This window comes from Microcaecilia unicolor, chromosome 4, assembly GCF_901765095.1.
Source record: "Microcaecilia unicolor chromosome 4, aMicUni1.1, whole genome shotgun sequence".
In the NCBI taxonomy this organism is placed as follows: domain Eukaryota; kingdom Metazoa; phylum Chordata; class Amphibia; order Gymnophiona; family Siphonopidae; genus Microcaecilia; species Microcaecilia unicolor.
This window is the reverse complement of record NC_044034.1, coordinates 44162959-44185901: the sequence shown is the minus strand read 5'-3', so window position 1 is coordinate 44185901 and position 22943 is coordinate 44162959. Positions and strand designations below refer to the sequence as shown.

At 44.9% G+C, this 22943-nt stretch overlaps 1 pseudogene; it reads left to right on the top strand.

Moving 5' to 3' along the window:
• The first annotated feature begins 1665 nt into the window (after window positions 1–1665).
• LOC115467856 overlaps window positions 1666–22943 on the top strand; it is a 33160-nt pseudogene continuing 11882 nt past the window's right edge.

The window sequence follows — 22943 nt, the reverse complement described above, 5'->3', positions numbered from 1 at the left end:
GCAACTCTCCCCTGTCCCCTGCCCTCCCCTGTATCCATGTTCAGAAACTCTCCTCTCTCCCCTGTCCCCTGCCCCCCCTGTATCCATGTTCAGCAACTCTCCTCTCTCCCCTGCCCCCTGCCCTCCCCTGTACTCATGTTCAGCAACTCTCCTCTCTCCCCTGTCCTCCCCTGTATCCATGTTCAGCAACTCTCCACTCTCCCCTGTCCTCCCCTGTATCCATGTTCAGCAACTCTCCTCTCTCCCCTGCCCTCTCCTGTATCCATGTTCAGCAAGTCTCCTCTCTCCCCTGCCCCATGCCCTCCCCTGTACTCATGTTCAGCAACTCTCCTCTCTCCACTGTCCCCTGCCCAGCATCAATGTTCAGCGATTTCTTCCCTGCCCTACCTCTTAAAACTAATTTTACCTGACTGAACAAAAGAGGCAGAGTACAGCCGGCTCCGTCTTCACCTTTATTCTTCCTTCTCAGCTGTGGTCCCGCCCTCATTTCCTGTTTACGCAAGGGCAGGAGCACAGCTGAGAGGGAAGAAGAAAGGTGAAGACGGAGCCTGTACTCTGCTTCTTTCACTGCCGTTCAGTCACGTAAAATTAGTTTTAAGCGCTGGCTGAGCGGCAGGAAAGCAAGGAGGGCAGGTTTGAAAATATTGGGGGTGCTTGAGCACCCACAGCACCCACGGAGTCGGTGCCTATGCTCCCTGGTGTGGTGGGAATTGGTCCTGAGACGAGAAAGAGGAGGGGGGGCCTGAGACGAGAGAGAGGTGGCGGCCTGAGACGAGAGAGAGGGGGGAGGGGGAGGGGTCCTGAGATGAGAGAGAGGTGGCGGCCTGAGACAAGAGAGAGGGGGAGGAGGAGGGGAAGGGAAGGGAAGGGGAGGGGAGGGGGGAGGAGGGGGGAGGAGGGGGGAGGAAGCCAGGGGAGAATGCAGAGTTGATGCACATGTAGGGGGGGAGGGCAACGGACAGAGGAGAATTGCTGCACCACGATGGATGGAGGGGGCAGGGAAGAGATGCTGCACATGGATGCAGCACAGAGGACGTTTGCTGCATATGGATGAATGCAGGGGAGAGAGCATAGTTGGTGCACACGGGACACACACTACACTCTCTCTCTCACTCACACAGACAGACAGACAGACACATTCTCTCTCTCAATCACACACTGTCTCTCAATCACACACTCTCTCTCTGACATATACTCTTTCTCTCTCACACATACTCACTCACTCTCTCTCACACATACTCTCTCCTAACATTTCCCTTAAAAACATAATTGCCACTAGAGGACAACCTTGCTAGCGCCCGTTTCATTTCTTTCAGAAACGGGCCTTTTTTACTAGTAAATAAATAAAAATGGTAAGTATTTGTGAATTGTCATAAAAGGCAGTTAATAAAAAAGTTCATTGAATGCATATTTTCTTAAAATTCACTCCCATCCTCCCATGTGTTTGCACAAAAAAGGAGGGTGAATATTATTTCACTGAAGGTGATGACTGAAGGAGACAGTCTCAGGGGAAGAGGATTTGATGCCACGTGACCTGGGGAGAATTGTTTTTTTTCCCTCTTCTGAACCCTGGTTGAAATAATAAATTAATTTCTAATCACAAGACTTCCAGACTTCTGTAAAACCTTTCACACTAGCGTCTCTTCATCAGAACCGAGTCTGGAAATGGCTCTTAATACTCCTGCCCTGGTAGCTGCGATTATTTTTTGTGTATTAACTTTAGCAATTGGTGTATGGGCTGCTTGGAAAACCAAAAAGGATAAAAAGACTAGCAATCAAATTGAATTAGCCATTGTAGGAAGCAGAAGGATGAGTGTATTCCTTGGATTATTCACCACCACCGGTAAGTTTGCAAGATTAAGATGTATTCTTTTTCTGATTTAGACCACAACATTTTTAAACAAGAAAAGAAACTTAGGCTGTCCTGTTTCATCCATTATTTTGTGAATGTAAATTCAGCAATCTATGCAATGTGTAACACTTGTGGGATGTAATTGTCTATGTGATACGGATAGCTGCACTCAGAGATGGAACTTGAACACCATATTTTAAAGGGTGCTTCTGGCATTGGGGGGGGGGGGGGGCGGGGGTTAATGGAGTGGTAGTCAGTGGATGCACTCGCTGCACTTCCTGCTGTGTGGAATGGGGTGCCAAACTGCTTTGTTCTGGCATTGGCATTGTTCTGGCATTGGTTGGAATGCCAATAAGAACCTGCAGATATGAGAGCCAGAACAAGGTGCATTGAATCTAGCATCCTGTCTCTAACAATGGTCTGTATCGTTCTCAATAAATATTCAAGTCTGTGAAGTAAATCTGTAGATTTAAACAAAGTGAAAAGTGGGTGGAAAAAGCCTCAAAGAGCCCCAGGTAGAACACCTTTGTAGCTAATAACTCTTCATCATTGGCAAAAAACCATACCACAATTTACATAAGTGCAAAAATACCACCCTTTCATTTCTTACAATATTTTTTAACAAAGTAAAATGCTCTTATCTAGCATTCACCAGCAGAATAAAGCAGTCCCCAGCATAGCCACCGAGAGGGGGGCAGGGGGGGGCCCGGCGCCGCAGTCCTACCCGCCCTCTGTCGTCGACCGTCTGCCCCCTGCATTGAAATCGCAGCGCCTCTCAACTCCGTGAAAGCAGCGCTGCAGGCAGCAGGGCGGCAGATCACCTCCCTTCGGGCCTCCTTCCCTCCTTGTGTCTCGCCCTCGTCTGACGTAACTTCCGCGAGGGCGGGACACAAGGAGGGCCGAAGGGAGGCATTCTGCTGCCTGTAGCGCTGCTTTCACGGAGGTGAGAGGCGCTGCAATTTCAATGCAGGGGGCCCGGCCCGGTGGCAGACAGAGGAGGGAGCGGCGGTGGTGACCTCAGGGGGTGGAGGGGGGAGCGGCGGCGGTGACCTGGGGGGGGGGGTGGGACAGCAGGGGTGGGGCCCCGGGGGCGGCCTTGCCCCGGCCCCGGCCCAGTCTCTCGGTGGCCCTGGTCCCCAGACCAATGTTGGCAAGCATTTTGTACTGCTGTCTCAAGGTTGTGACTTTTCTTATCTTGTGCTAAAACACTTAGCTGCTGGAAATCGGCATTACACAGTCTAACAAAAATTGCCCCTCTGTCAAATGAAGTATCCAGCAAATCCCAAAAGGTAGATCTCCTTCTTATAGCTAATTTCCAGGAATGCTATGGTTTTCCGAAGTCTACCCGATGGGAGGGGGAACCAGAAGGGGGAAACTGTGTTAGGTGAGGGGGCTTATCTGGTTGGAGAGGTCAGGAAAGGGGATCAAATTTATTGCTGAGGGGGCTTGTCTGGTTAGGGGGATTAGGGAAGTACATAAGTATTGCCATACTGGGACAGACCGAAGGTCCATCAAGCCCAGCATCCTGTTTCCAACAGTTGTCAACCTGGTAAGATCCCAAAACAGTACAATACATTTTACGCTGCTTATCCTAGAAAAAAAAGCAGTGGATTTTCCCCAAGTCCATTTTAATAACGGTCTATGGGCTTTTCTTTAAGAAGCCATCCTATTGATAATGGCTAAAGAGAACAAATGCCTTCTCTGCACAAATCAAACAGTGCTTGCAATACACACATTTCACAATCTACCTTTATTCCAATGGTCTGTAATAAGCAGATTCAGATATGAAGACAAATGGATCAAGGGAGTACGGTCACATTCATGATACTGTATGCACATCTAGCAACAGCAGGGGATCATGTTGTGTTAGGGGGAACCTGATATCCTCTTATGTGGGTCTATAAATCTCTTATGCGGACCCCAGCTAAATATTAACCAGGATCCGCTTAAGTCCTGGCAGCCAGCACATGTCCAGTCAGACCTGAATATTCAATGACAGTGCCCAGACCTGGACCAACATTCACTATCCAGGGCTAACTTAGCCGGCCAAAGTCAGCACTTTAAAAAATACTCATTGCTGCTGGCTAAATGTTGACTGGTATGTTGCTAAGGCTTGTCAGGAAGGATCAGCACGTACATTCCTCAACCTCCATTACCCCAACTGCAAAGGATTAAAATATAAGTCCACCTACGCAACCAGCTTCTCCTACATTTGCACACAGCTATGGAACACACTCCCGAAGACCATAAAGACAACGCAAGATCTAACCATCTTTCGTAAACTACTGAAAATGGACCTATTCAAAAAAGTAACATAGTAACATAGTAGATGATGGCAGAAAAAGACCTGCACGGTCCATCCAGTCTGCCCAACAAGATAACTCATATTTGCTGCTTTTTGTGTATACCCTACTTTGATTTGTACCTATGCTCTTCAGGGCACAGACTGTATAAGTCTGCCCTGCACTATCCCCGCCTCCCAACCACCAGCATACAACAAACAATCGTCCTAACTTCTAAACAACAACAACGAAGAATAAGACCGAAACGACATAACCACTGCCCAACACTATTACTCTCACCATAATACCATCATCTGAGCAACTACATAAAGCCGACACCTACACAAGCCCACAATGTATTCTTCTACCACATGCATACGCACTTGATTGCAATACCACGTGTTAGCAAGTACGCAAGCACACAATGCATTCTTCTACCATGTATGTGCGCACTTGATTGCAAAATCATGTGCATATCTAAAGTCCGGAAATGGCAATCGCCATAACGGCAAATGTAAGCCACATTGAGCCTGCAAATGGGTGGGAAAATGTGGGATACAAATGCTACAAAATAAATAAATAAATCTCCTTGGGTGGTAGGAAAATACCAAGAGTGTCTGCGATAATCAATGAGAGAAACTGGTGGCAGCAGAAAACCCCTCTCTGACTATAAAAGAGTAGTGTAGCTGTGGGTGGGCCTGTGTGAGAACAGGCCCGTTCATTCTTGGTTGAGGCCCACCCAGGAATGGCACTACACTGCTTTCCTTCCTCTTTCCTCTGCGGTATCCCGGAATCTGCCTTCCTGGCTCTGAACTCCGTCCCTCCATGGTGTGTACCTTACAGGTGTCCACTGGTGCCTGCAGCGATTCATTTTTGCTGCTTGCGCCGGCCCCGCAGGCTTCGATCTGCTGCATCCCGCCAGACAGGAAACCGGCAATGACATCAGCAAGAGTAGGATGCAGCAAATGGAAGCCTGAGGGGGCAGTGCAAGCAGCAAAAATGAATTGCTGTAGGCATCAGTGGACGCCTGTATGTTACACCAGGGAGGAAAGAGGGGAGAGATGTTGGATGAAGGGTAGGTGGAAAAAAAAACCTATATATGTATCGGCCAAACTGCACCTGCATTTAAGCTGCTCATAGCAGGCCTAATTGCAAATGCCTACAATTAGGTGCAGTTTATGCCTAAGCGTGATTCTATAAAGGGCACACACTTTTACAGAATTGCGCTGTGTTAAATTTTCAGCGCTGATGTTTAGGAGCTACTTATAGAATATACCCCTCACTATATACAAAGTATCCTCATGCATATTCATTGTGGGTATCCTGGCTGTGGGGTCACTGGGGCAGGTCTGGGAAACAATCTAGTAAATCAGTCTAATCTCATTTTCCTTTTCATTTTACAGCAACATGGATCGGAGGAGCCTATATCAACGGTACAGCTGAAATAACATATCTCCCAAGAGGAGGACTGGCTTGGGTCCAGGCTCCACTAGGATTTACTTTAGGCCTTTCAATTGGTAAAAATATTAAAAATAATAATAATGATATCCTTTTTGGGTTTATGGTTTATTTTAAATGTCATGCAAGCACTGCTTAGATGCAGTAAGCTCTAGCTGAATGGGCCAGAGCTTCTAATTAGGCCAGGAAGGCTGTTTAGAAATATTTTAAATACATAAATAAAATAAATGGAGCTTACAATCTACTCAACAGACTGGTAGTGAGGACAGATGGTTAGGGCTACAAAGTGTAGTCATGATGGTAAGCCAGCATTCTTCCTCTGCCTTCTTCTCTTTCATCCATGTGTTTAGCTTGGTTATATGATCAGCTGGATTTGGTTTGGGGTGGGCTCGGTGGACATGTTTCCAGTTTGATATGGTAATGCTTAATATAATTTTAATTGCATCATCTTATTGATACAGCTGGTTTATCTCCTAGTATATTTATATATTATTTTTTTTTTATATACCCCATGCTTTCCCACTCATGGCAGGCTCAATGCGGCTTAGGTACTTATTTGTACCTGGGGCAATGGAGGGTTAAGTGACTTGCCTGTGCCTGCAGTGGGAATTGAACTCAGTTCCCCAGGACCAAAGTCCACCACTCTAACCACTAGGCCACTCCTAGGAAGGCAGGAGACTTAGCTGGGTAATAGGTGTTTATTCATATTTGGGATCAGATATTCTGAAGCAGTTATCCAAAGAGTAGACACATAGTAAATAATATTTAGGTATATTAAAAGCAAGAAGCCGGCAAAAGAATCAGTTGGACCGCTAGATGACCGAGGGGTAAAAGGGGCAATCAGGGAAGACAAAGCTTAAATTAATTAGAAAGATTAAATTAATTCTTTGCTTCGGTCTTCGCCGAAGAAGATTTGGGAGAGATACTGGTGCTAGAAATGGTATTCCAAGGTGATGAGTCAGAGAAACTGAATGAAATCTCTATAAAACTGGAAGATGTTTTTTCCAGATCCAAGAGTGTTGACGCTCCTTCGCCGGCGCTAATCAAAGGACTCGCCAACCCTTTCATCTGTGGGCAGTTCATCACGCAGCAGTCCCGCACTTGCTGCTCAGGGGACAAAACGCTGGCCATCGGCGGCTGACCGCCGGTTGTCCCCTTCCTCTCAGTTAAGGTAACTGCATTTGCAGAGAGGAAATTTACATAAAGAAAACGAAAGTTCAGAGGGCAGCTGGGCCATTGGGTATACAAACTTCAGGTTGCCATCTTACCACTCTCCCAGTTTGGGACACTCTTTGTCTGGTTTCTCCCAGAGGCCTGTCTGATATGGGTAACCCTTCATTGAAAAACCCTAAAAAAAAGATCTTTAAAATATTTTGTGCCAGCCTTTATGCCAGCCTCAAATGTCATACTCAGGTCCATCACAGCAGTATGCAGGTCGCTGGAGCAGTTTTAGTGGGTGCAGTGCACTTCAGACAGGCGGACCCAGGCCCATCCCCCCCCTACCTGTTACACTTGTGGTGGTAAATGTGAGCCCTCCAAAACCCACCAGAAACCCACTGTACCCACATCTAAGTGCCTCCCTTCACCCGTAAGGGCAATGGTAATGGTGTACAGTTGTGGATAGTGGGTATTGGGGGGGGGTGGGGGGGCTCAGCACACAAGGTAAGCTATGTACCTGGGAGCAATTTATGAAGTCCACTGCAGTGCCCCCTAGGGTGCCCGGTTGGTGTCCTGGCATGTCAGGGGGACCAATGCACTACAAATGCTGGCTCCTCCCATGACCAAAGGGCTTGCATTTGGTCATTTCTGAGATGGGCATCCTTGGTTTCCATTATCGCTGAAAATCAGAAACGACCAAGTCTAGGGATGACCATCTCTAAGGACGACCTAAATTTCAGGGTTTGGGTGTCCTTAACCGTATTATCGAAACGAACCTTTTCCGGAGATACGAAGGCGGTAGAACGAGAGGACATGAAATGAGATTGAAGGGGGGCAGACTCAAGAAAAATGTCAGGAAGTATTTCTTCACGGAGAGAGTGGTGGATGCTTGGAATGCCCTCCCGAGGGACGGTGGTGGAGCGGAAACGGTAACGGAATTCAAACATGCGTGGGATAAACATAAAGGAATCCTGTTCAGAAGGAAGGATCCTCAGGAGCTTAACCGAGATTGGATAGCAGAGCCGGTAGTGGGAGGCGGGGCTGGAGGTTGGGAGGCGGGGATAGTGCGGGGCAGACTTATACAGTCTGTGCCAGAGCCAGTGGTGGGAGGCGGGACTGGAGGTTGGGAGGCAGGGATAGCGCTGGGCGACTTATCCGGTCTTGTGCCAGAGCCGGTGCTGGGAGGCAGGGATAGTGCTGGGCAGACTTATACGGTCTGTGCCCTGAAGAGCACAGGTACAAATCAAAGTAGGGTATACACAAAAGTAGCACACATGAGTTGTCTTGTTGGGCAGACTGGATGGACCGTGCAGGTCTTTTTCTGCCGTCATCTACTATGTTACTATGTTACTATGAAAGATTGGCGTCCATCTTGTTTCGATAATACGGGTTTCCCCGCCCCTCCATCGGGACATTTTGTGAGGACGTCCTCAGCAAAACTTGGGCGTCCCTTTCGATTATGCCCCTCCACGTGACACATATTCTATGACAGAAATTAGGTACCTATTTTCCTGAACAGGTAATATACATGCCTATGATTTAGGCACAAGCATTTATGCCTGCCATAGAGCTAGTATAAGTGCTTGCTCCTAACTTCTGGAGATATGCATGTACCTTTTACAATTTTTTAAGTATGCATTTAAGTTTTCGTCCTAACCCATGCACCACCCATTCTCTGCCTACCCGTAAAACAGAGCTTAGGTGTATTTTCAGCATTAGGGTGCTTGTGAGCACATACACACATATATGCTGATATTCTAAACCAGTGGTTCCCAAACCTGTTCTAGGGGAACCCCAGCCAGTGAGGTTTTCTGAATATCCACACTGAATAGACATGAGAGAAATTTGCATGCAATGGAAGCAGTGCATGCAAATCAATCTCTGCTACAGAATTTTGTATTATGTGACCCGCTGAGCCAGTCACAGTCTGAGGCAGTGGCGTAGCTAGGGCGGCTGCCACCCGGGGCGGTTCGCCGCTGCGCACCCCCCCTCGGTGCATCACCCAAGCCCCCCCCCCCTCGGTACATCACCCAAGCCCCCCCTTACTTTATTGCTGAAAGTCTAAGGGAATTATGCTGGAGGGAAGGGCCTAGAACTTGTGGATAAAGTTGTAAGGTTAACCTACCAAAAACCTATTGTACCCACATATAGGTGACATCTGCAGGCATATGTCGACTCCTCCCTCTCCTTCTCGGCCCATATTCAACAGATTGCTAAAACCTGTCGTTTCTTCCTTTATAACATCGCCAGAATTCGCCCTTTCCTTTCTGAACACGCTATCAGAACCCTCATCCACACTCTCGTCACCTCTCGCTTAGACTACTGCAGCTTGCTTCTCACAGGTCTTCCACTCAGCCATCTCTCTCCTCTTCAGTCTATTCAAAACTCTGCCACATGACTAATATTTCGCCAACGTCGTTATGCCCATATCACCCCTCTCCTGAAGTCACTTCACTGGCTCCCTATCCGTTTCCATATACAATTCAAGCTCCTCTTGTTGACCTATAAGTGCATTCACTCTGCAGCCCCTCACTACCTCTCCATCCTCATCTCTTCCTACACTCCTTCCCTAAAACTCCGATGCATGTGGGAAAAAAGAACCCAAATTATAGCTACGTCATGCAAGGTTCCACATTAGGAGTTAGGGACCAAGAAAGGGACCTGGTTGTCGTCATCGATAATACCCTGAAACCTTCTACTCAGTGTGCTGCTGTGGCTACGAAAGCGAATAGAATGTTGGGTATTATTAGGAAAGGTATGGAAAACAGGTGTGAGGATGTTATAATGCCGTTATATCGCTCCATGGTGCGACTGCACCTTGAGTATTTTGTTCAATTCTAGTCGCCGCATCTCAAGAAAAATATAGTGGAATTGGAAAAGGTGCAGCAAAGGGCGACTAAAATGATAGCGGGGATGGGACGACTTCCATATGAAGAAAGACTAAGGAGGCTAGGGCTTTTCAGCTTGGAGAAGAGACGGCTGAGGGGAGACATGATAGAGGTATATAAAATAACGAGTGGAGTGGAACAGGTGGATGTGAAGCATCTGTTCACGCTTTCCAAAAATGCTAGGACTAGGGGGCATGCAATGAAACTTACAGTGTAGTAAATTTAAAACAAATCGGAGAAAATTTTTCTACACCCAAAGCGTAATTAAACTCTGGAATTCGTTGCCGGACAACGTGGTGAAGGCGGTTAGTTTGGCAGAGTTTAAAAGGAGGTTAGACGGTTTCCTAAAGGACAAGTCCATAAACCGCTACTAAATGGACTTGGGAAAAATCCACAATTCCAGGAATAACATGTATAGAATGTTTGTACGTTTGGGAAGCTTTCCAGGTGCCCTTTGCCTGGATTGGCCGCTGTCGTGGACAGGATGCTGGGCTCGATGGACCCTTGGTCTTTTCCCAGTGTGGCATTACTTATGTACTTATGTACTAATTGCACCCTTCTCCTCCATCGCTAACTCCAGACTCCGCTCCTTCTATCTCGCTGCACCTTATGCCTGGAATAGGCTTCCTGAGCAATTACGTCTAGATCCATCCCTCGCAGCCTTCAAATCCGGGCTAAAGGCCTACCTGTTTGATGCTGCTTTTGACTCCTGACTTGTAACTTTTATCTTATCCTTATGTGTCCTTCTGTCTGTCCTTCCCTTATCCTTTTTGGTCCTGTCTGTTTGTCCTGATTTAGACTGTAAGCTCTTTTGAGCAGGTACTGCCTTTCTTCTTCATGTTCAATTGTAAAGCGCTGCGTACGACTGGTAGCGCTATAAAAGTGATTTATAGTAGTAGTAATAACAGCTGGGTACAATAAGGTTTTGGAGGGCTCACTATACAATATAAGGGGGTAACCTGGGAACTTTTATGTGAAGTCCATTGCAGCACTCCCTAGGGTGCCCCACTGCTCTGCTTGGATGTCTGTGTGGCCAGTCTATTAAGAATGATGCCCCCCCCCCCCCCGCCCCAATACGTCCCAATGGCTCTTTTGTGCATTTTTACTTTGGATTTTTTTTTAATATAATCACAAAATAAAAATGCACTGAGCACAAAGCATCTAGAAAAATGGCCATTTTTGAAACCAAAAGATAGACATTTTTCTCAGGTTTGAAAATGGCTACATTCACCACTTGATTCTTGGACATTTTCAGCAAAACATCCAAATCGAATTTAGACGTCATGTGGAAAATACTCCTTCACATTGACTGCAACATATCAAATATATACAGATGGACAAAAAATAACCAACAAAAAAAGTGGGGGAGGGGGGAGGAAAAGACCACCATATCAATAGTGTGGGCAAATCTATGCAAGTAGACTTTATTTTATTGTGAGTAAAGCAACATGTATATCTTAACCCTGGAAAATCTACTGTACTTATTCATGTGGGTAGAGATGATTTATCCAGGTAAATCTTTGGGGTTTTTGGGGGGGAGGGGTGGCATTATCTATCAGCCTACTTAAAACAAACACCAAAGTGCAGAAACCTTTGACAAACAGTAAGTCAAAATATAAACCATCGTATTAAATTATAAAAATGTTCACACCTACAGTGAGGACTGAAGATTTAAAGGTTTAAAGTCATCACTGCACTCCCTCCTTGGAGTGGTTAATAGCTGAATTTCAGTAATTTCAACTTTAATTCTGTGACACGGTGAGACTTTCAAGTATATCAAAACCAAGAACAGGAAACTCCTCTACTTAAACGACAATGCTCCAAAGAAGCACAGGATAACACACAGCTTCAACTCGTGAGGAAAACAAATAGATTTTATTCCAAAGCACCAACATAAAGACCCGACACGGGTCCATGTTTCGGCAGGGATACCGCCTGCATCAGGAGTCTATTAAAATTGCTCACTACAAGAATAATCCTCTATACATAGTAGATGACGGCAGAAAAAGACCTGCACGGTCCATCCAGTCTGCCCAACAAGATAAACTCATATGTGCTACTTTTTGTGTATACCTTACCTTGATTTGTATCTATCATTTTCAGGGCACAGACTGTATAAATCTGCCCAGCACTATCCCCGCGTCCCAACCAACAGCCCCGCCTCCCACCACCGGCTCTGCCACCCAATCTCGGCTAAGCTTCTGAGGATCCATTCCCTTGGAACAGGATTCCTTTATGTTTATCCCATGCTCCTCTATGTGTGGTGCTAGTGAAAATTGGCTCTACTATGATGTATAGAATAACAGTGTCACTTCTGCAAAATGAAGAATGTCCGCTACCAGTCAAAATGACATGATTTGAAGATGTGTGTCATCCTCTACTTCTTTGGAGCAACACAATGAGACTTTTCCATGATGAGAGGTTTCAGTTAGCCAGACTTCGTTGGGAGGGGGGTCCAGAGCCCGAGGTAAGGGGGCACATTTGACCCCCCCGCCCACCATTTTTGACCTCCCCGCTGCCGCCGCCACCACCACCTTTGTCCCCCCCCCAGCGCCAACCCTTTCGACCTTCCTTTCCAGCCGCCATTGCCGTCGGCGGGGGAGGGTTGGCGGCGGGAGAGGGGTCAAAGGGGTTGGCGGCGGGGGGGGGGCCAAGGCCAAATCTACAGAGACCCATGCCCCCATGGCCCCACGTAGCTACGCTCCTGGTTCTTACAATCTGACCTTCGTTGTCCTGGTTAGGACAGGGCTATGCCTGGATGGGAAGTAGCTTTGCAACTTCCTTATGCTGCAGCAAACTTATCTATGTAAAGCTGCTCACAGGTAGATGCCGAATGTTCTCTTGTTATTGTCTTGTTGCTCTATCAGTTTCCCGTTGTTTCTTTCCAATGTTCCATTGCTCTTTTCCATTGTTCTGTTCCCTTAATGATACTTTGACTCTGTCTTCGCATAACTCATCACAATGTAATCCATAACCGAATTGTAACAAATTGTACTCCCATCATTTACAATGTATTGTAAGCCACACTGAGCCCGCAAATAGGTGGGAAAATGTGGGATGCAAATGCAATAAAATAAATAAATAAATAAATAAATAAATAAATAAATAATTCACTCTTCAAACAAATGTGGTAATAAAGAATTTGCTGAAAAGGCCTTTTGATTTTGCCAGGCAGTGCCTTCTTCGTAAAACCAATGAGATCCAAAAAATACATGACAATGATGGACCCTCTGCAGGAAGCATACGGGAACACAATGGCCAGTCTTCTCTTCCTGCCATCACTGATAGGGGATGTGTTTTGGTTTGCAGCTATTCTTGCTTCATTAGGTAAGGAATATACAAGTATTAATTAGAAACATTACTGCAGGGCCCATTGCATATAAAATAACACTTGTCAAAAGTGTTACCACATGATAACTGTTAGCAAATTACTGTCTAATCGTTAAAAACTCAAAATTACAAATAGAGAAATGTATTTGTATATACTGAATGTGCATGACAGTGAAACCATTAAGCCAAACAGCACTGAGGCCAATGTTCAAAGGATTTAATATAGAATTTTGAAAGACAGTCTCTTAAATTTGTCTTTTTTGAAATTTTTGAGTGCCTAAATTTAAGCTCCTAGTTTCACTCATTTTCAGCACTAGATACCTTTATTAGCCGCCTAAATCCAGGCAGATGAATGGCAGGCCTTAGTTTAAGAATATAGGGCCAATATCCAACCAGTGGTGGTCAGTGGAATTGTGCCTGGATATTCAGTGCCAGCCCCTATCAGGTATCAGTACTTAATATTTGGGCACTCAGTGGCTCCTGGAATTTATCAAGGTACCGGCCAGGGGCATAGCTATCACTGAGCGAGCCCAGCAAAAAGCCTAGGGCTACCCAATGGTAAGGGCTGCCTGCTGTGGAACCAAAATGCACACTATCCGGCATCTCTCTGTCTCTTTTCCTCTCCCCCCATCCCCACAGGTCCAGCATCACTCTCTAGAACCCCCCCCCCCCCGGCAGTCCTCAAAACGCAGTGGGTGGCTGGCAGAGACAGCAATTAAAACAGGCTGCCGCCAGTTAGCCCCATCAGGGCCTTTCCTTTGCTGCATCCTGCCCAGGGGGTCGTTATCTGTGTAAGAAAGCTGATAAATGCAGTATTCACAGTGCCCAGAAGTTGCACATTACATCACAAATATATCTGAACACAGGAGTAACACCAACCAGCGACTCAGTTCCCGTGATTGAGTTGTTTCCTGGAAACTGAGTTGCCAGGTTGGTTTATTTCCTGGTTAGATATGGACTGGCGGGATTTCTTGGTGTCACTCCTGTGTTCAGATATATTTGCGATGTAATGTACGACTTCTGGGCACTGTGAATACTGCATATATCAGCTTTCTTACACAGATAACGACCCCTAACACAGGCATTGTGCTGAAATTCAGCCGTGTCGGGTCAGCACAATAAAGACTTCATACCAGCATCCGTTTCATGTCTCCATTTGTTTGACTTCCTCTGCTTTGTGTTTTGCTTTGCACATACTATACCATGCATTATTTTTTGTATCTAATGCACAAAATTTACTTCAGTTTTATTATGCAGTAATATAATGTTGATGGCTGTAGGCAATACTATACCCAGTACTGCTATATATAAAGTCCTATGGGCCCAGCTAGTGGCACTGAGTATTAGCAGTGAGCGGAAAAGTCCCAGCTCGACCTTCACTCTGGTTAAGTGCACAAGGGTCTATATTCCGGGAGATGTGAACCAGGTAGAAGCCCTCCTACCTGGTTAAATTACATTGAATATAGTCCACTGTGTAATTATGCTTATGTAACATTATTTGCATTTTTTTTAAATATCTTTGTTTTATTTTATTTTCAGGAGCAACAGTGAGTGTCATTTTGGATGTCCAGAGCTATTTAGCCATTATCATTTCTGCATTCACTGTTTTAATTTACACTTTACTGGGCGGTCTATACTCTGTTGCCTACACAGATGTGATACAGCTGTTATTTATTATAATTGGTCTGGTAAGTTCTTTATAAGAGTATAATCAACCTTTTCATGTGCATTAGAATGGACTAACTTGCTACATTTTTTTTTTTGACTAGGCCAGAATCATCTTCCTCACTTCAGGAAACAGGAAAAAAAATTAAAGCTCTACTCAGAGCATATTAAACATAGGGACTGCAGTGGGGTTGACCAAATGAGTCCATACAAGCACTGCACACTGCCAAGTAGAAGCATAGAGATGACTGACACGCTGGTAACAGCATATAACAAAAGAGAGGGAACGAAGTACAAACTAAAGTCCAAACCAAAAAAAAAACAGCACCACGGGCCTTTAAAAATGGAACACAGTTCTTTAATGAATGAGCCTTGACAAAAAGACCCGACACGGGCTGTGTTTCGGTGACTAGCAGCTGCGTCAGGGGTCAAAGTGATGACGTGGAAAACTTGGGGAATAACTCGAATATATTCCTCTACAATATATTATTCCTTACCCCATGTCTCATATAGTAAAAGCTACAAAGCACCAAGGCACTTTCACTTTCTGCATCCAAACGGATGAAAAGCTGTGCTCTCAAAAGGCTCTGCTTTTAATACCACGTCACACAGAGTGGAAAAAATTGTGAAGGCTCATTCATTAAAGAATTGTGTTCCATTTTTAAAGGCCCATGGTGCTGTTTTTTTTTTTTTGTTTGGACGCTGGTAACAACAACCATCTCAGGGGCACAGGATCTAATATCTTTACAGTTTTCTTAACTTGGTGTATTACTTTCTCCAGTAAAGTCATTGTCAAATCCCCAAATTCCTTCTGTGATTTGAAACAACTAACGGAGGTTCTAAGACCATAACTCCCATTAATAGCTGTAATAGATTGTTCCATAGCCAGACACAGCATCTCAATTTTCTCTACAAAGTATGTCACCAAGGATTTCACAGATGGCCGTGGCAAATATTCGCTAGATGAACCCTCACACAATTCATTAACAACCAAAGATCATTTTTGCATTGGACATCGATCCTGTTTTATAATAGTAGAACAATATTCCTATTTAACCTGTTTCACTACTACAGTATAATATTTTTATGCTGCCTTAAGAGCGGTTTAAATACATAGTGGTCTGGTGCTTCCGCCACAGCCATTCATAATGCCGTAACACACACCACAAGATAACGCCTGCTTTATGCAATCTGCATGTAGGTATTTCTGGTGTTATAATTAAGGTGGAGCTGGGGCGGACTTGTGATGTACATATGTATTGTATGTAATATCCATGCACAGCAAAGGAGACAAAGGAGATGATGACAAAACGTCTAACGGACTCAAAGAGCTCACCTCAGAAGTTTATCTCACAAAAAATACTGGACTCGACACGAATCGTGTTTCGGCCACAGAGGCCTGCTTCAGAAGCCCCTATAATTTGTGAATATTGTAATTTCTGAAAGTGCTAGAGCATCTGTGAGCAGTGTATCGCTAGGAAAGAAGATATACACAGTTTAACTCATCTGGAATGCACAAATTCGGGACACTGATGTGCACCAGGGGCTTAGCTATGGGTGGGCCTGGACGGGCCCAGGCCCAGCCACTTTTGCTCCAGGCCTGCCCAGCCTCTTTTGCCCACTCTCCCTGTCCGCGTGGTCTGCTCACTTTTACTGCCCTGAAGCGCCATTCTCCCTCCAGCACCGGCGATTCCCATAGTCAGCCTTCTTCCAGCTCTTGTCGTTGGGGCCTCTTCTCAGGCACGTCCCACCTACTCTGCAACTTCCTGCGTCCCACCTTTGCGGAAAACAGGACGTTGCAGAGTAGGCGGGACGTGCCTGAGAGGAGACCCCGACGACGCGCGCTGGCAGAAGGCTGGCTATAGGAATCGCCGGTGCTGGAGGGAGAACGGCGCTTCAGGGCAGTAAAAAGGACCAGAACTGACCATGTGCAGGGGGCTGTCGTGGGGGGGGTGTGGTGGTAGCGGGTGGAGAGGAAATGCGAGGCCTGTGCCCGCCCAGTCCACCTCCAGGCCCATCTAAATATTAAACTCTGGCTACGCTACTGATGTGCACAGGTAAAAAAAAAAAACAGGGACTCCTGAAGCAGGCCGCTGCGGCCGAAACACGATTCATGTCTAGACCAGTATTTTTTTGTGAAATAAACTTTCTGATGTGAACTCTTTGAGTCCGTTAGATGTTTTGTCATCATCTCCTTTGTCTCCTTCGCGTGCTTGCTTGCCTGGTTTTACCTTTTGCGGAGGTTCCTTGTTCTTCTGTGTTTGTCAATATAATATACATGTACACACACACCTTCTTTGAAGGAGGTATAAATTTATGCGTTACTAGGGGTAATACTTATTTTAATAGCATTACTACAGTTTGTACAGTTTATAGTTTAATCATTTATATTCTGCCCATTTCTTTGCATAAACATAATCTTTTTATAAAACATAAAAATGCAATTTACATAACAATCCTTACCTAAATTAAATCTTGCCTGAATACTAAGATGTCATAAATTTCTAATCCAGTGTACCTTAAGCCTTACAAGATAAATAGCTCTTCAGAAGTTTCTTAAATTTGCTCATGTCCAATTTTTTTTGTTTTGTTACATTTGTACCCAGCGCTTTCCCACTCATGGCAGGCTCAATGTGGCAGGCGATGGAGGGTTAAGTGACTTGCCCAAATCGAACTCAGTTCCTCAGGACCAAAGTCCACCTCCCTAACCACTAGGCCACTCCTCCACTCAATGGACCTGATGGACCTGCAATAGAAAAAAGCACTCTTTCTTGTTTCCTCAGACTGTATCTTCCTCAGGGCCAGAATATACAAAAGTTTTCAGCTCTCTCATTTTAGTGTACAGTTTGGAACATAAACTTGATATTCTGCTATTGGGTTGCCATCATTACAGTTTACAAATAAAATATTAATGGAAAATAAAAAAAATACAATGCCAAACAGAATAGCTCAAAATAAAAAAATATATATATAGCTGCTGATTGTTGCAAGTCCCGCTCTGTCCAGCCACCCCAGACTTCATCATGAACAAAAACACATGTTTCATCTCAACTCAGTCCTGGGGGGACACCTTGCCTAAAATTAATCTCCGACTGATATTTGCCATGTGATGTTTTTGCAAGTGACTTTTTTTGAGGACAGAACGTAAAAAAAAAAAAAGAAGCATATTTACTAAAGATCGGTTTCTCCATCAGGGAGGGGGAGTGTTTATGAATATTGAATGGTAAAGGCTTGCTCCTAATTTATTCTATGACAGACAATTGATTGCTGATTCAACAAGGGATTTTGGAGAGGTAGGTTGACCCTAGCTCTTAGGCTAACATCTTTCTTTTCCCCTTTTAAACAGTGGACGTGTGTACCATTTGCCCTGATAAATTCCGCTTCTGAAAGCATTACTAAGACAGCCATTAAAGAATTTTATCAGGCCCCTTGGATTGGGAAGATAGAGACAGACTATCTTGGAAAATGGCTGGATGACATTTTATATCTGGTAAGATTCTCTTTTCTCATCTATTCGTTGGTGAATTTAAAATCCCAGTTCACAAATAGAAACATGGAGCCTGTTTATTAAACATTTTTTCCTATATATATCTATATATATATCTATGAGAAAAATGCTTAGTAAATAGGGCCTTATCTGATTTGTATTTTTTTTAAATTTATTTACATTCCCTTAACAGTTATACAAGAATAAAGTAGTCCACATTAACGAAAACAGTCACAATATTTAAAGAAATAAGAAAAAAAAGGAAAATCACATTTTTAGATTACCAGCTTTAAAAATTATTACATTGCAGTGACATTTTCTTGTTGCTACTTATATACTCTTCACTTTTCCAGTTCCCGTATCAATAAGAACCCTATCAAGCTGGTAAGGATCAAAATAAACAGTGGAATTAGAAAAGGTACAGAGAAGGGTGACGAAAATGATAAAGGGGATGTGACGACTTCCCTATGAGGAAAGGCTAAAGCAGCTAGGGTTCTTCAGCTTGGAGAAAAGACAGCTGAGGGGAGATATGATAGAGGTCTATAAAATAATGAGTGGAATGGGTAGACGTGAATCACTTGTTTACTCTTTCCAAAAATATTAGGACTACGGGGCACGCAATGAATCTAGAAAGTAGTTAATTTAATACAAATCGGAGAAAATATTTCTTCATTCAATGTGTAATTAAACTCTGAAATTTGTTGCCAGAGAATGTAGTAAAAGCGGTTAGCTTAGCAGGGTTTACAAAAAGGTTTGGATGGCTTCCTAAAGGAAACGTCCATAGACCATTATTAAAATGGACGTGGGGAAAATCCACTGCTTATTTCTAGGATAAGCAGCATAAAATTTATGTACTGTTTTGGGATCTTGCCAGGTACTTGTGACCTGGATTGGCCACTGTTGGAAACAAGATGCTGGGCTTGATGGACCTTCGGTGTGTACATAAGTATGGCAATACTTATGTACTTATAAACATATTCAACCTTATTAAGTTTAACCACACATTTACAAAGAAACTGGACAAAGAAGAAAGCACCAATCTTTAACACTGTTTTTTAAACTTAATTTCATACGACAAAGCTGTGTGGTCCAAGCCACATCCAGAGGAAACCTGAATGTGTTTACCACAAAACTGAACATCCTTCTTGTGAAAATACAATTTGTTTCTGTTTGATGGAAAAAGTAGTTAGAAGGAGATTGCCATAGTCTTGATTATATCTTGAGATGTCTCTGAAAAGTTAGTGAAATTAAAAAAAAAATCAAAGCCAACTGGGTCCCGTTTAAAACCAACTATTGTCCCAGTTTGTTGATTTAAAAGATAATAACAATTAGAAATAACTATTTTTTTCAATATTTTATCAAGCAATATATCCTTCAAGTATTTACATAACAAAATTTTAGGTGACAAAAGATGGCCTATTTTCCATTTGCTGAATTAATGGTCATGCACTAATGTTCGAAGCTGAAGAATAAGCTTAACTAGACTTAAAGCTCTTCATTCACACTGTGAAACTTAAAGTCTTAAATCCAATTAGTGGAGGAAAAAGACCTCAAAAGTCTCGGCACAGAAGCAAGTATAATTTCTTAGTGCCGGCACATCACTGACTCCAGTATTATCATAGGTCAAAAAACTTCCACATATTTTAACTGAATCAATGTCTATAACTTATCAGTTTCCTCAATTTTTCTTCTGTTTTCTAAATTTTCAAAAACTGCCTCATGATTATCTCATTGCAACAAGGACATATGAAGTCTCTTAGCTTTCACTTTGACCGACAGGGCTCTCTGTTTCACTCTTTGTAAAGCTTCTTCAGGGGACTAAGTGCTTCTGGAACTCATCTTTCCCTGTTCTCTGGATTTAAAGATGGAGCGCATTGGGCGCACTTAGATGCTTATCCAGTTCATTTTCGAAAGAGAAGAGCGCCCATCTTCCGACACAAATCAGGAGTTCCTTCTCTCAGGGTCGCCCAAATCGGCATAATCGTAAGCCGATTTTAGGCGCCCTCAACTGCTTTCCATTGCGGGGATGACCAAAGTTCAAGGGGGCATGCCGGCAGTGTACTGAAGGCGGGACGGGGGCGTAGTTAAGAGATGGGCGTCCTCGGCCGATAATGGAAAAAAGAAGGGCCTCCCTGATGAGAATTGGCCGACATTACTTGGTCCCTTTTTGTTCACAACCAAGCCTCGAAAAGGTGCCCAAACTGACCAGATGACCACCGGAGGGAATCGTGGATCACCTCCCCTTACTTCCCCAGTGGTCACCAACCCCCTCCCACCCAAAAAAACAAATTAAAAAACATTTTTTTCCAGCCTCTATGCCAGCCTCAAATGTCATACCCAGCTCTATCACAGCAGTATGCAGGTCTCTGGAGCAGTTTTTAGTGGGTACTGCAGTGCACTTCAGGCAGGTGGACCCAGGCCCATCCCCCCTACCTGTTACACTTGTGGTGGTAAAACCCCTCCAAAACCCCCTCCAAAACCCACCCAAAACACACAGTACCCACATCTAGGTGCCCCCCATTATCCTTTAAGGGCTATGGTAGTGTTGTACAGTTGTGGGTAGTGGGTTTTGGGAGGATCAGCACACAAGGTGGGAGCTATGCACCTGGGAGCAATTTGTGAAGTCCACTGCAGTGCCCCCTAGGGTGCCCGGTTGGTGTCCTGGAATGTGAGAGGGGACCAGTGCACTATGAATGCTGGCTCCTCCCATGACCAAATGGCTTGCATTTGTTAGTTTTTGAGATGGCCGCCCTCGGTTTCCATTATCGGCGAAAACCGAGGTTGGCCATCTCTAAGGTCGACCTAAATGTCGAGATTTGGCCATCCCCGACCGTATTATCGAAACGGAAGATGGACACCCATCTTGTTTCAATAATACGGGATGCCCCGCCCCTTCACCGGGGCGCCCTTAAAGATGGGCACCCAGTTCGATTATGCCCCTCCATGTGGCTTAGTAAAAGGGCCCCTAAGTCAGCATGTGGTAATGTGACTGACTGTAGACTGATTTGTGCAGTCATACCCACTCTCTGCCCCCTCCATCCAGTCACTTGCCTTCAAAAAAAAAAGAAAGGAAAATATTTAGCATGTGGTTTTCATGTATACATTGGGATTTTATCGCAGGATGCCTCAGTGCATCCTGCAGTAAGCCCTTTTAAAGTATAACAAGCGCGTGTTAGCATTTACTGCAGCTTAGTAAAAGGAGCCCTTCATAAGAATCTTGGCATTGTATTGGCATTAACAAACCATTTTACCTTTGTTTCATGGTTTCCTGTCATGAGAGCTCCTTGATGTGATGTGCATTTGGGAACAGATCACTTAATCTCTGGTTGAAGAATGGATTGCGTCATACTAAAGGCTCCGCTAACATTTGAGTCTTGCAAAACATTACCTGCAGCTTACTTTCTCTTTGCCTAGGTTTTTTAAACAGCTTATGTTCATTATTTCAGAGTCTTGGGAGTATCCCGTGGCAAATTTATTTCCAAAGAATTCTCTCAGCTTCGACAACTACCCAAGCAAAAATTGCATCCTCGGTTAGTGCACTTGGGTGTATCTTTATGGCTGTCCCATCTGTCCTGCTTGGAGCAGTAGCAGCATCCACAGGTGTGCTAAAACCATTCCTTTTAAATACATGTTACATTGAAGGGAAACACTAATGTGGTGATTTTTATAAGGAATGTGTATAGGGTTACCATACATCCTCTTTTTGAGGACACAACTGGGCAACCGGGCTTTTTTGCCAGCCTGCCCGTTTGTCCGGATTTGTGGATGAACAGGCAGGCTAGCGGGTAGACGGGCAGGCAGGCATCCTATCCTCCCCTCCCCTCCTTGGTGCCCTGCCAGCTCATTTTCGAAAGAGATTGCCGGTGATCTTCCGACACAAATCGGGAGATCGCCGGCGATCTGCTGATCCCGGCCAAATTGGTATTATCGAAAGCCGATTTTGGCTGGCCCCAACTGCTTTTTCGTCGCGGTGCCGGCCAACCTTCAAGGGGGTGTGTTGGTAGGGTAGCAAAGGCGGGGTGGGGGTGGGGTGGGGGCGTGGTTACAAGATGGCTGGCTTCGCCTTATAATGGAAATAAAATGGCCGGCTCGAACGAGCATTTCGCCGGTTGGACTTGGTCCATTTATTTTTAGGACCAAGTCTCAAAAAAGTGCCCCAATTAACCAGATGACCACTGGAGGGAAGCGGGGATCACCTCCCCTTACTCCCCCAGTGGTCACCAACCCCCGTCCCTGGAGCAGTATTTAGTGGGTGCAGTGCACTTCAGGAAGGTGGACCCAGGCCCATCCCCCCCACCTGTTACACTTGTGGTGATAAATATTGAGCCCTCCAAAAAAAAACAAACCCACTGTACCCACATGTAGGTGCCCCCCTTCACCCCTTAGGGCTATGGTAGTGATGTAGAGTTGTGGGGAGTGGGTTTTGGGGGGATTTGGGGGGCTCAGCACACAAGGTAAAGGAGCTATACTCATGGCACCTATTTTTTTTTTTTTTTTAATATTTAGAAGTGCCCCCTAGGGTGCCCGGTTGGTGTCCTGGCATGTCAGGGGGACCAGTGCACTAGAAATGCTGGCTCCTCCCATGACCAAATGCCTTGCATTTTGCCGGGTTTGAGATGGCCGGGCCCAGCTTCCATTATGGCTGGAAAATGAAGCTGGCCATCTCATGTAAACCAGGTGATCCTGCTCTAAACTGGCGAGCGATTTGGCCGGTGCCAAGCATATTTTGAAAATACGCTTGTCTCCGCCCCCTCGCGGAGCTGGCCCCGAAGATGGCCGGCCATCGATTTGCCTGGCACATCTGCAGACTGTCTTTCTCCTGG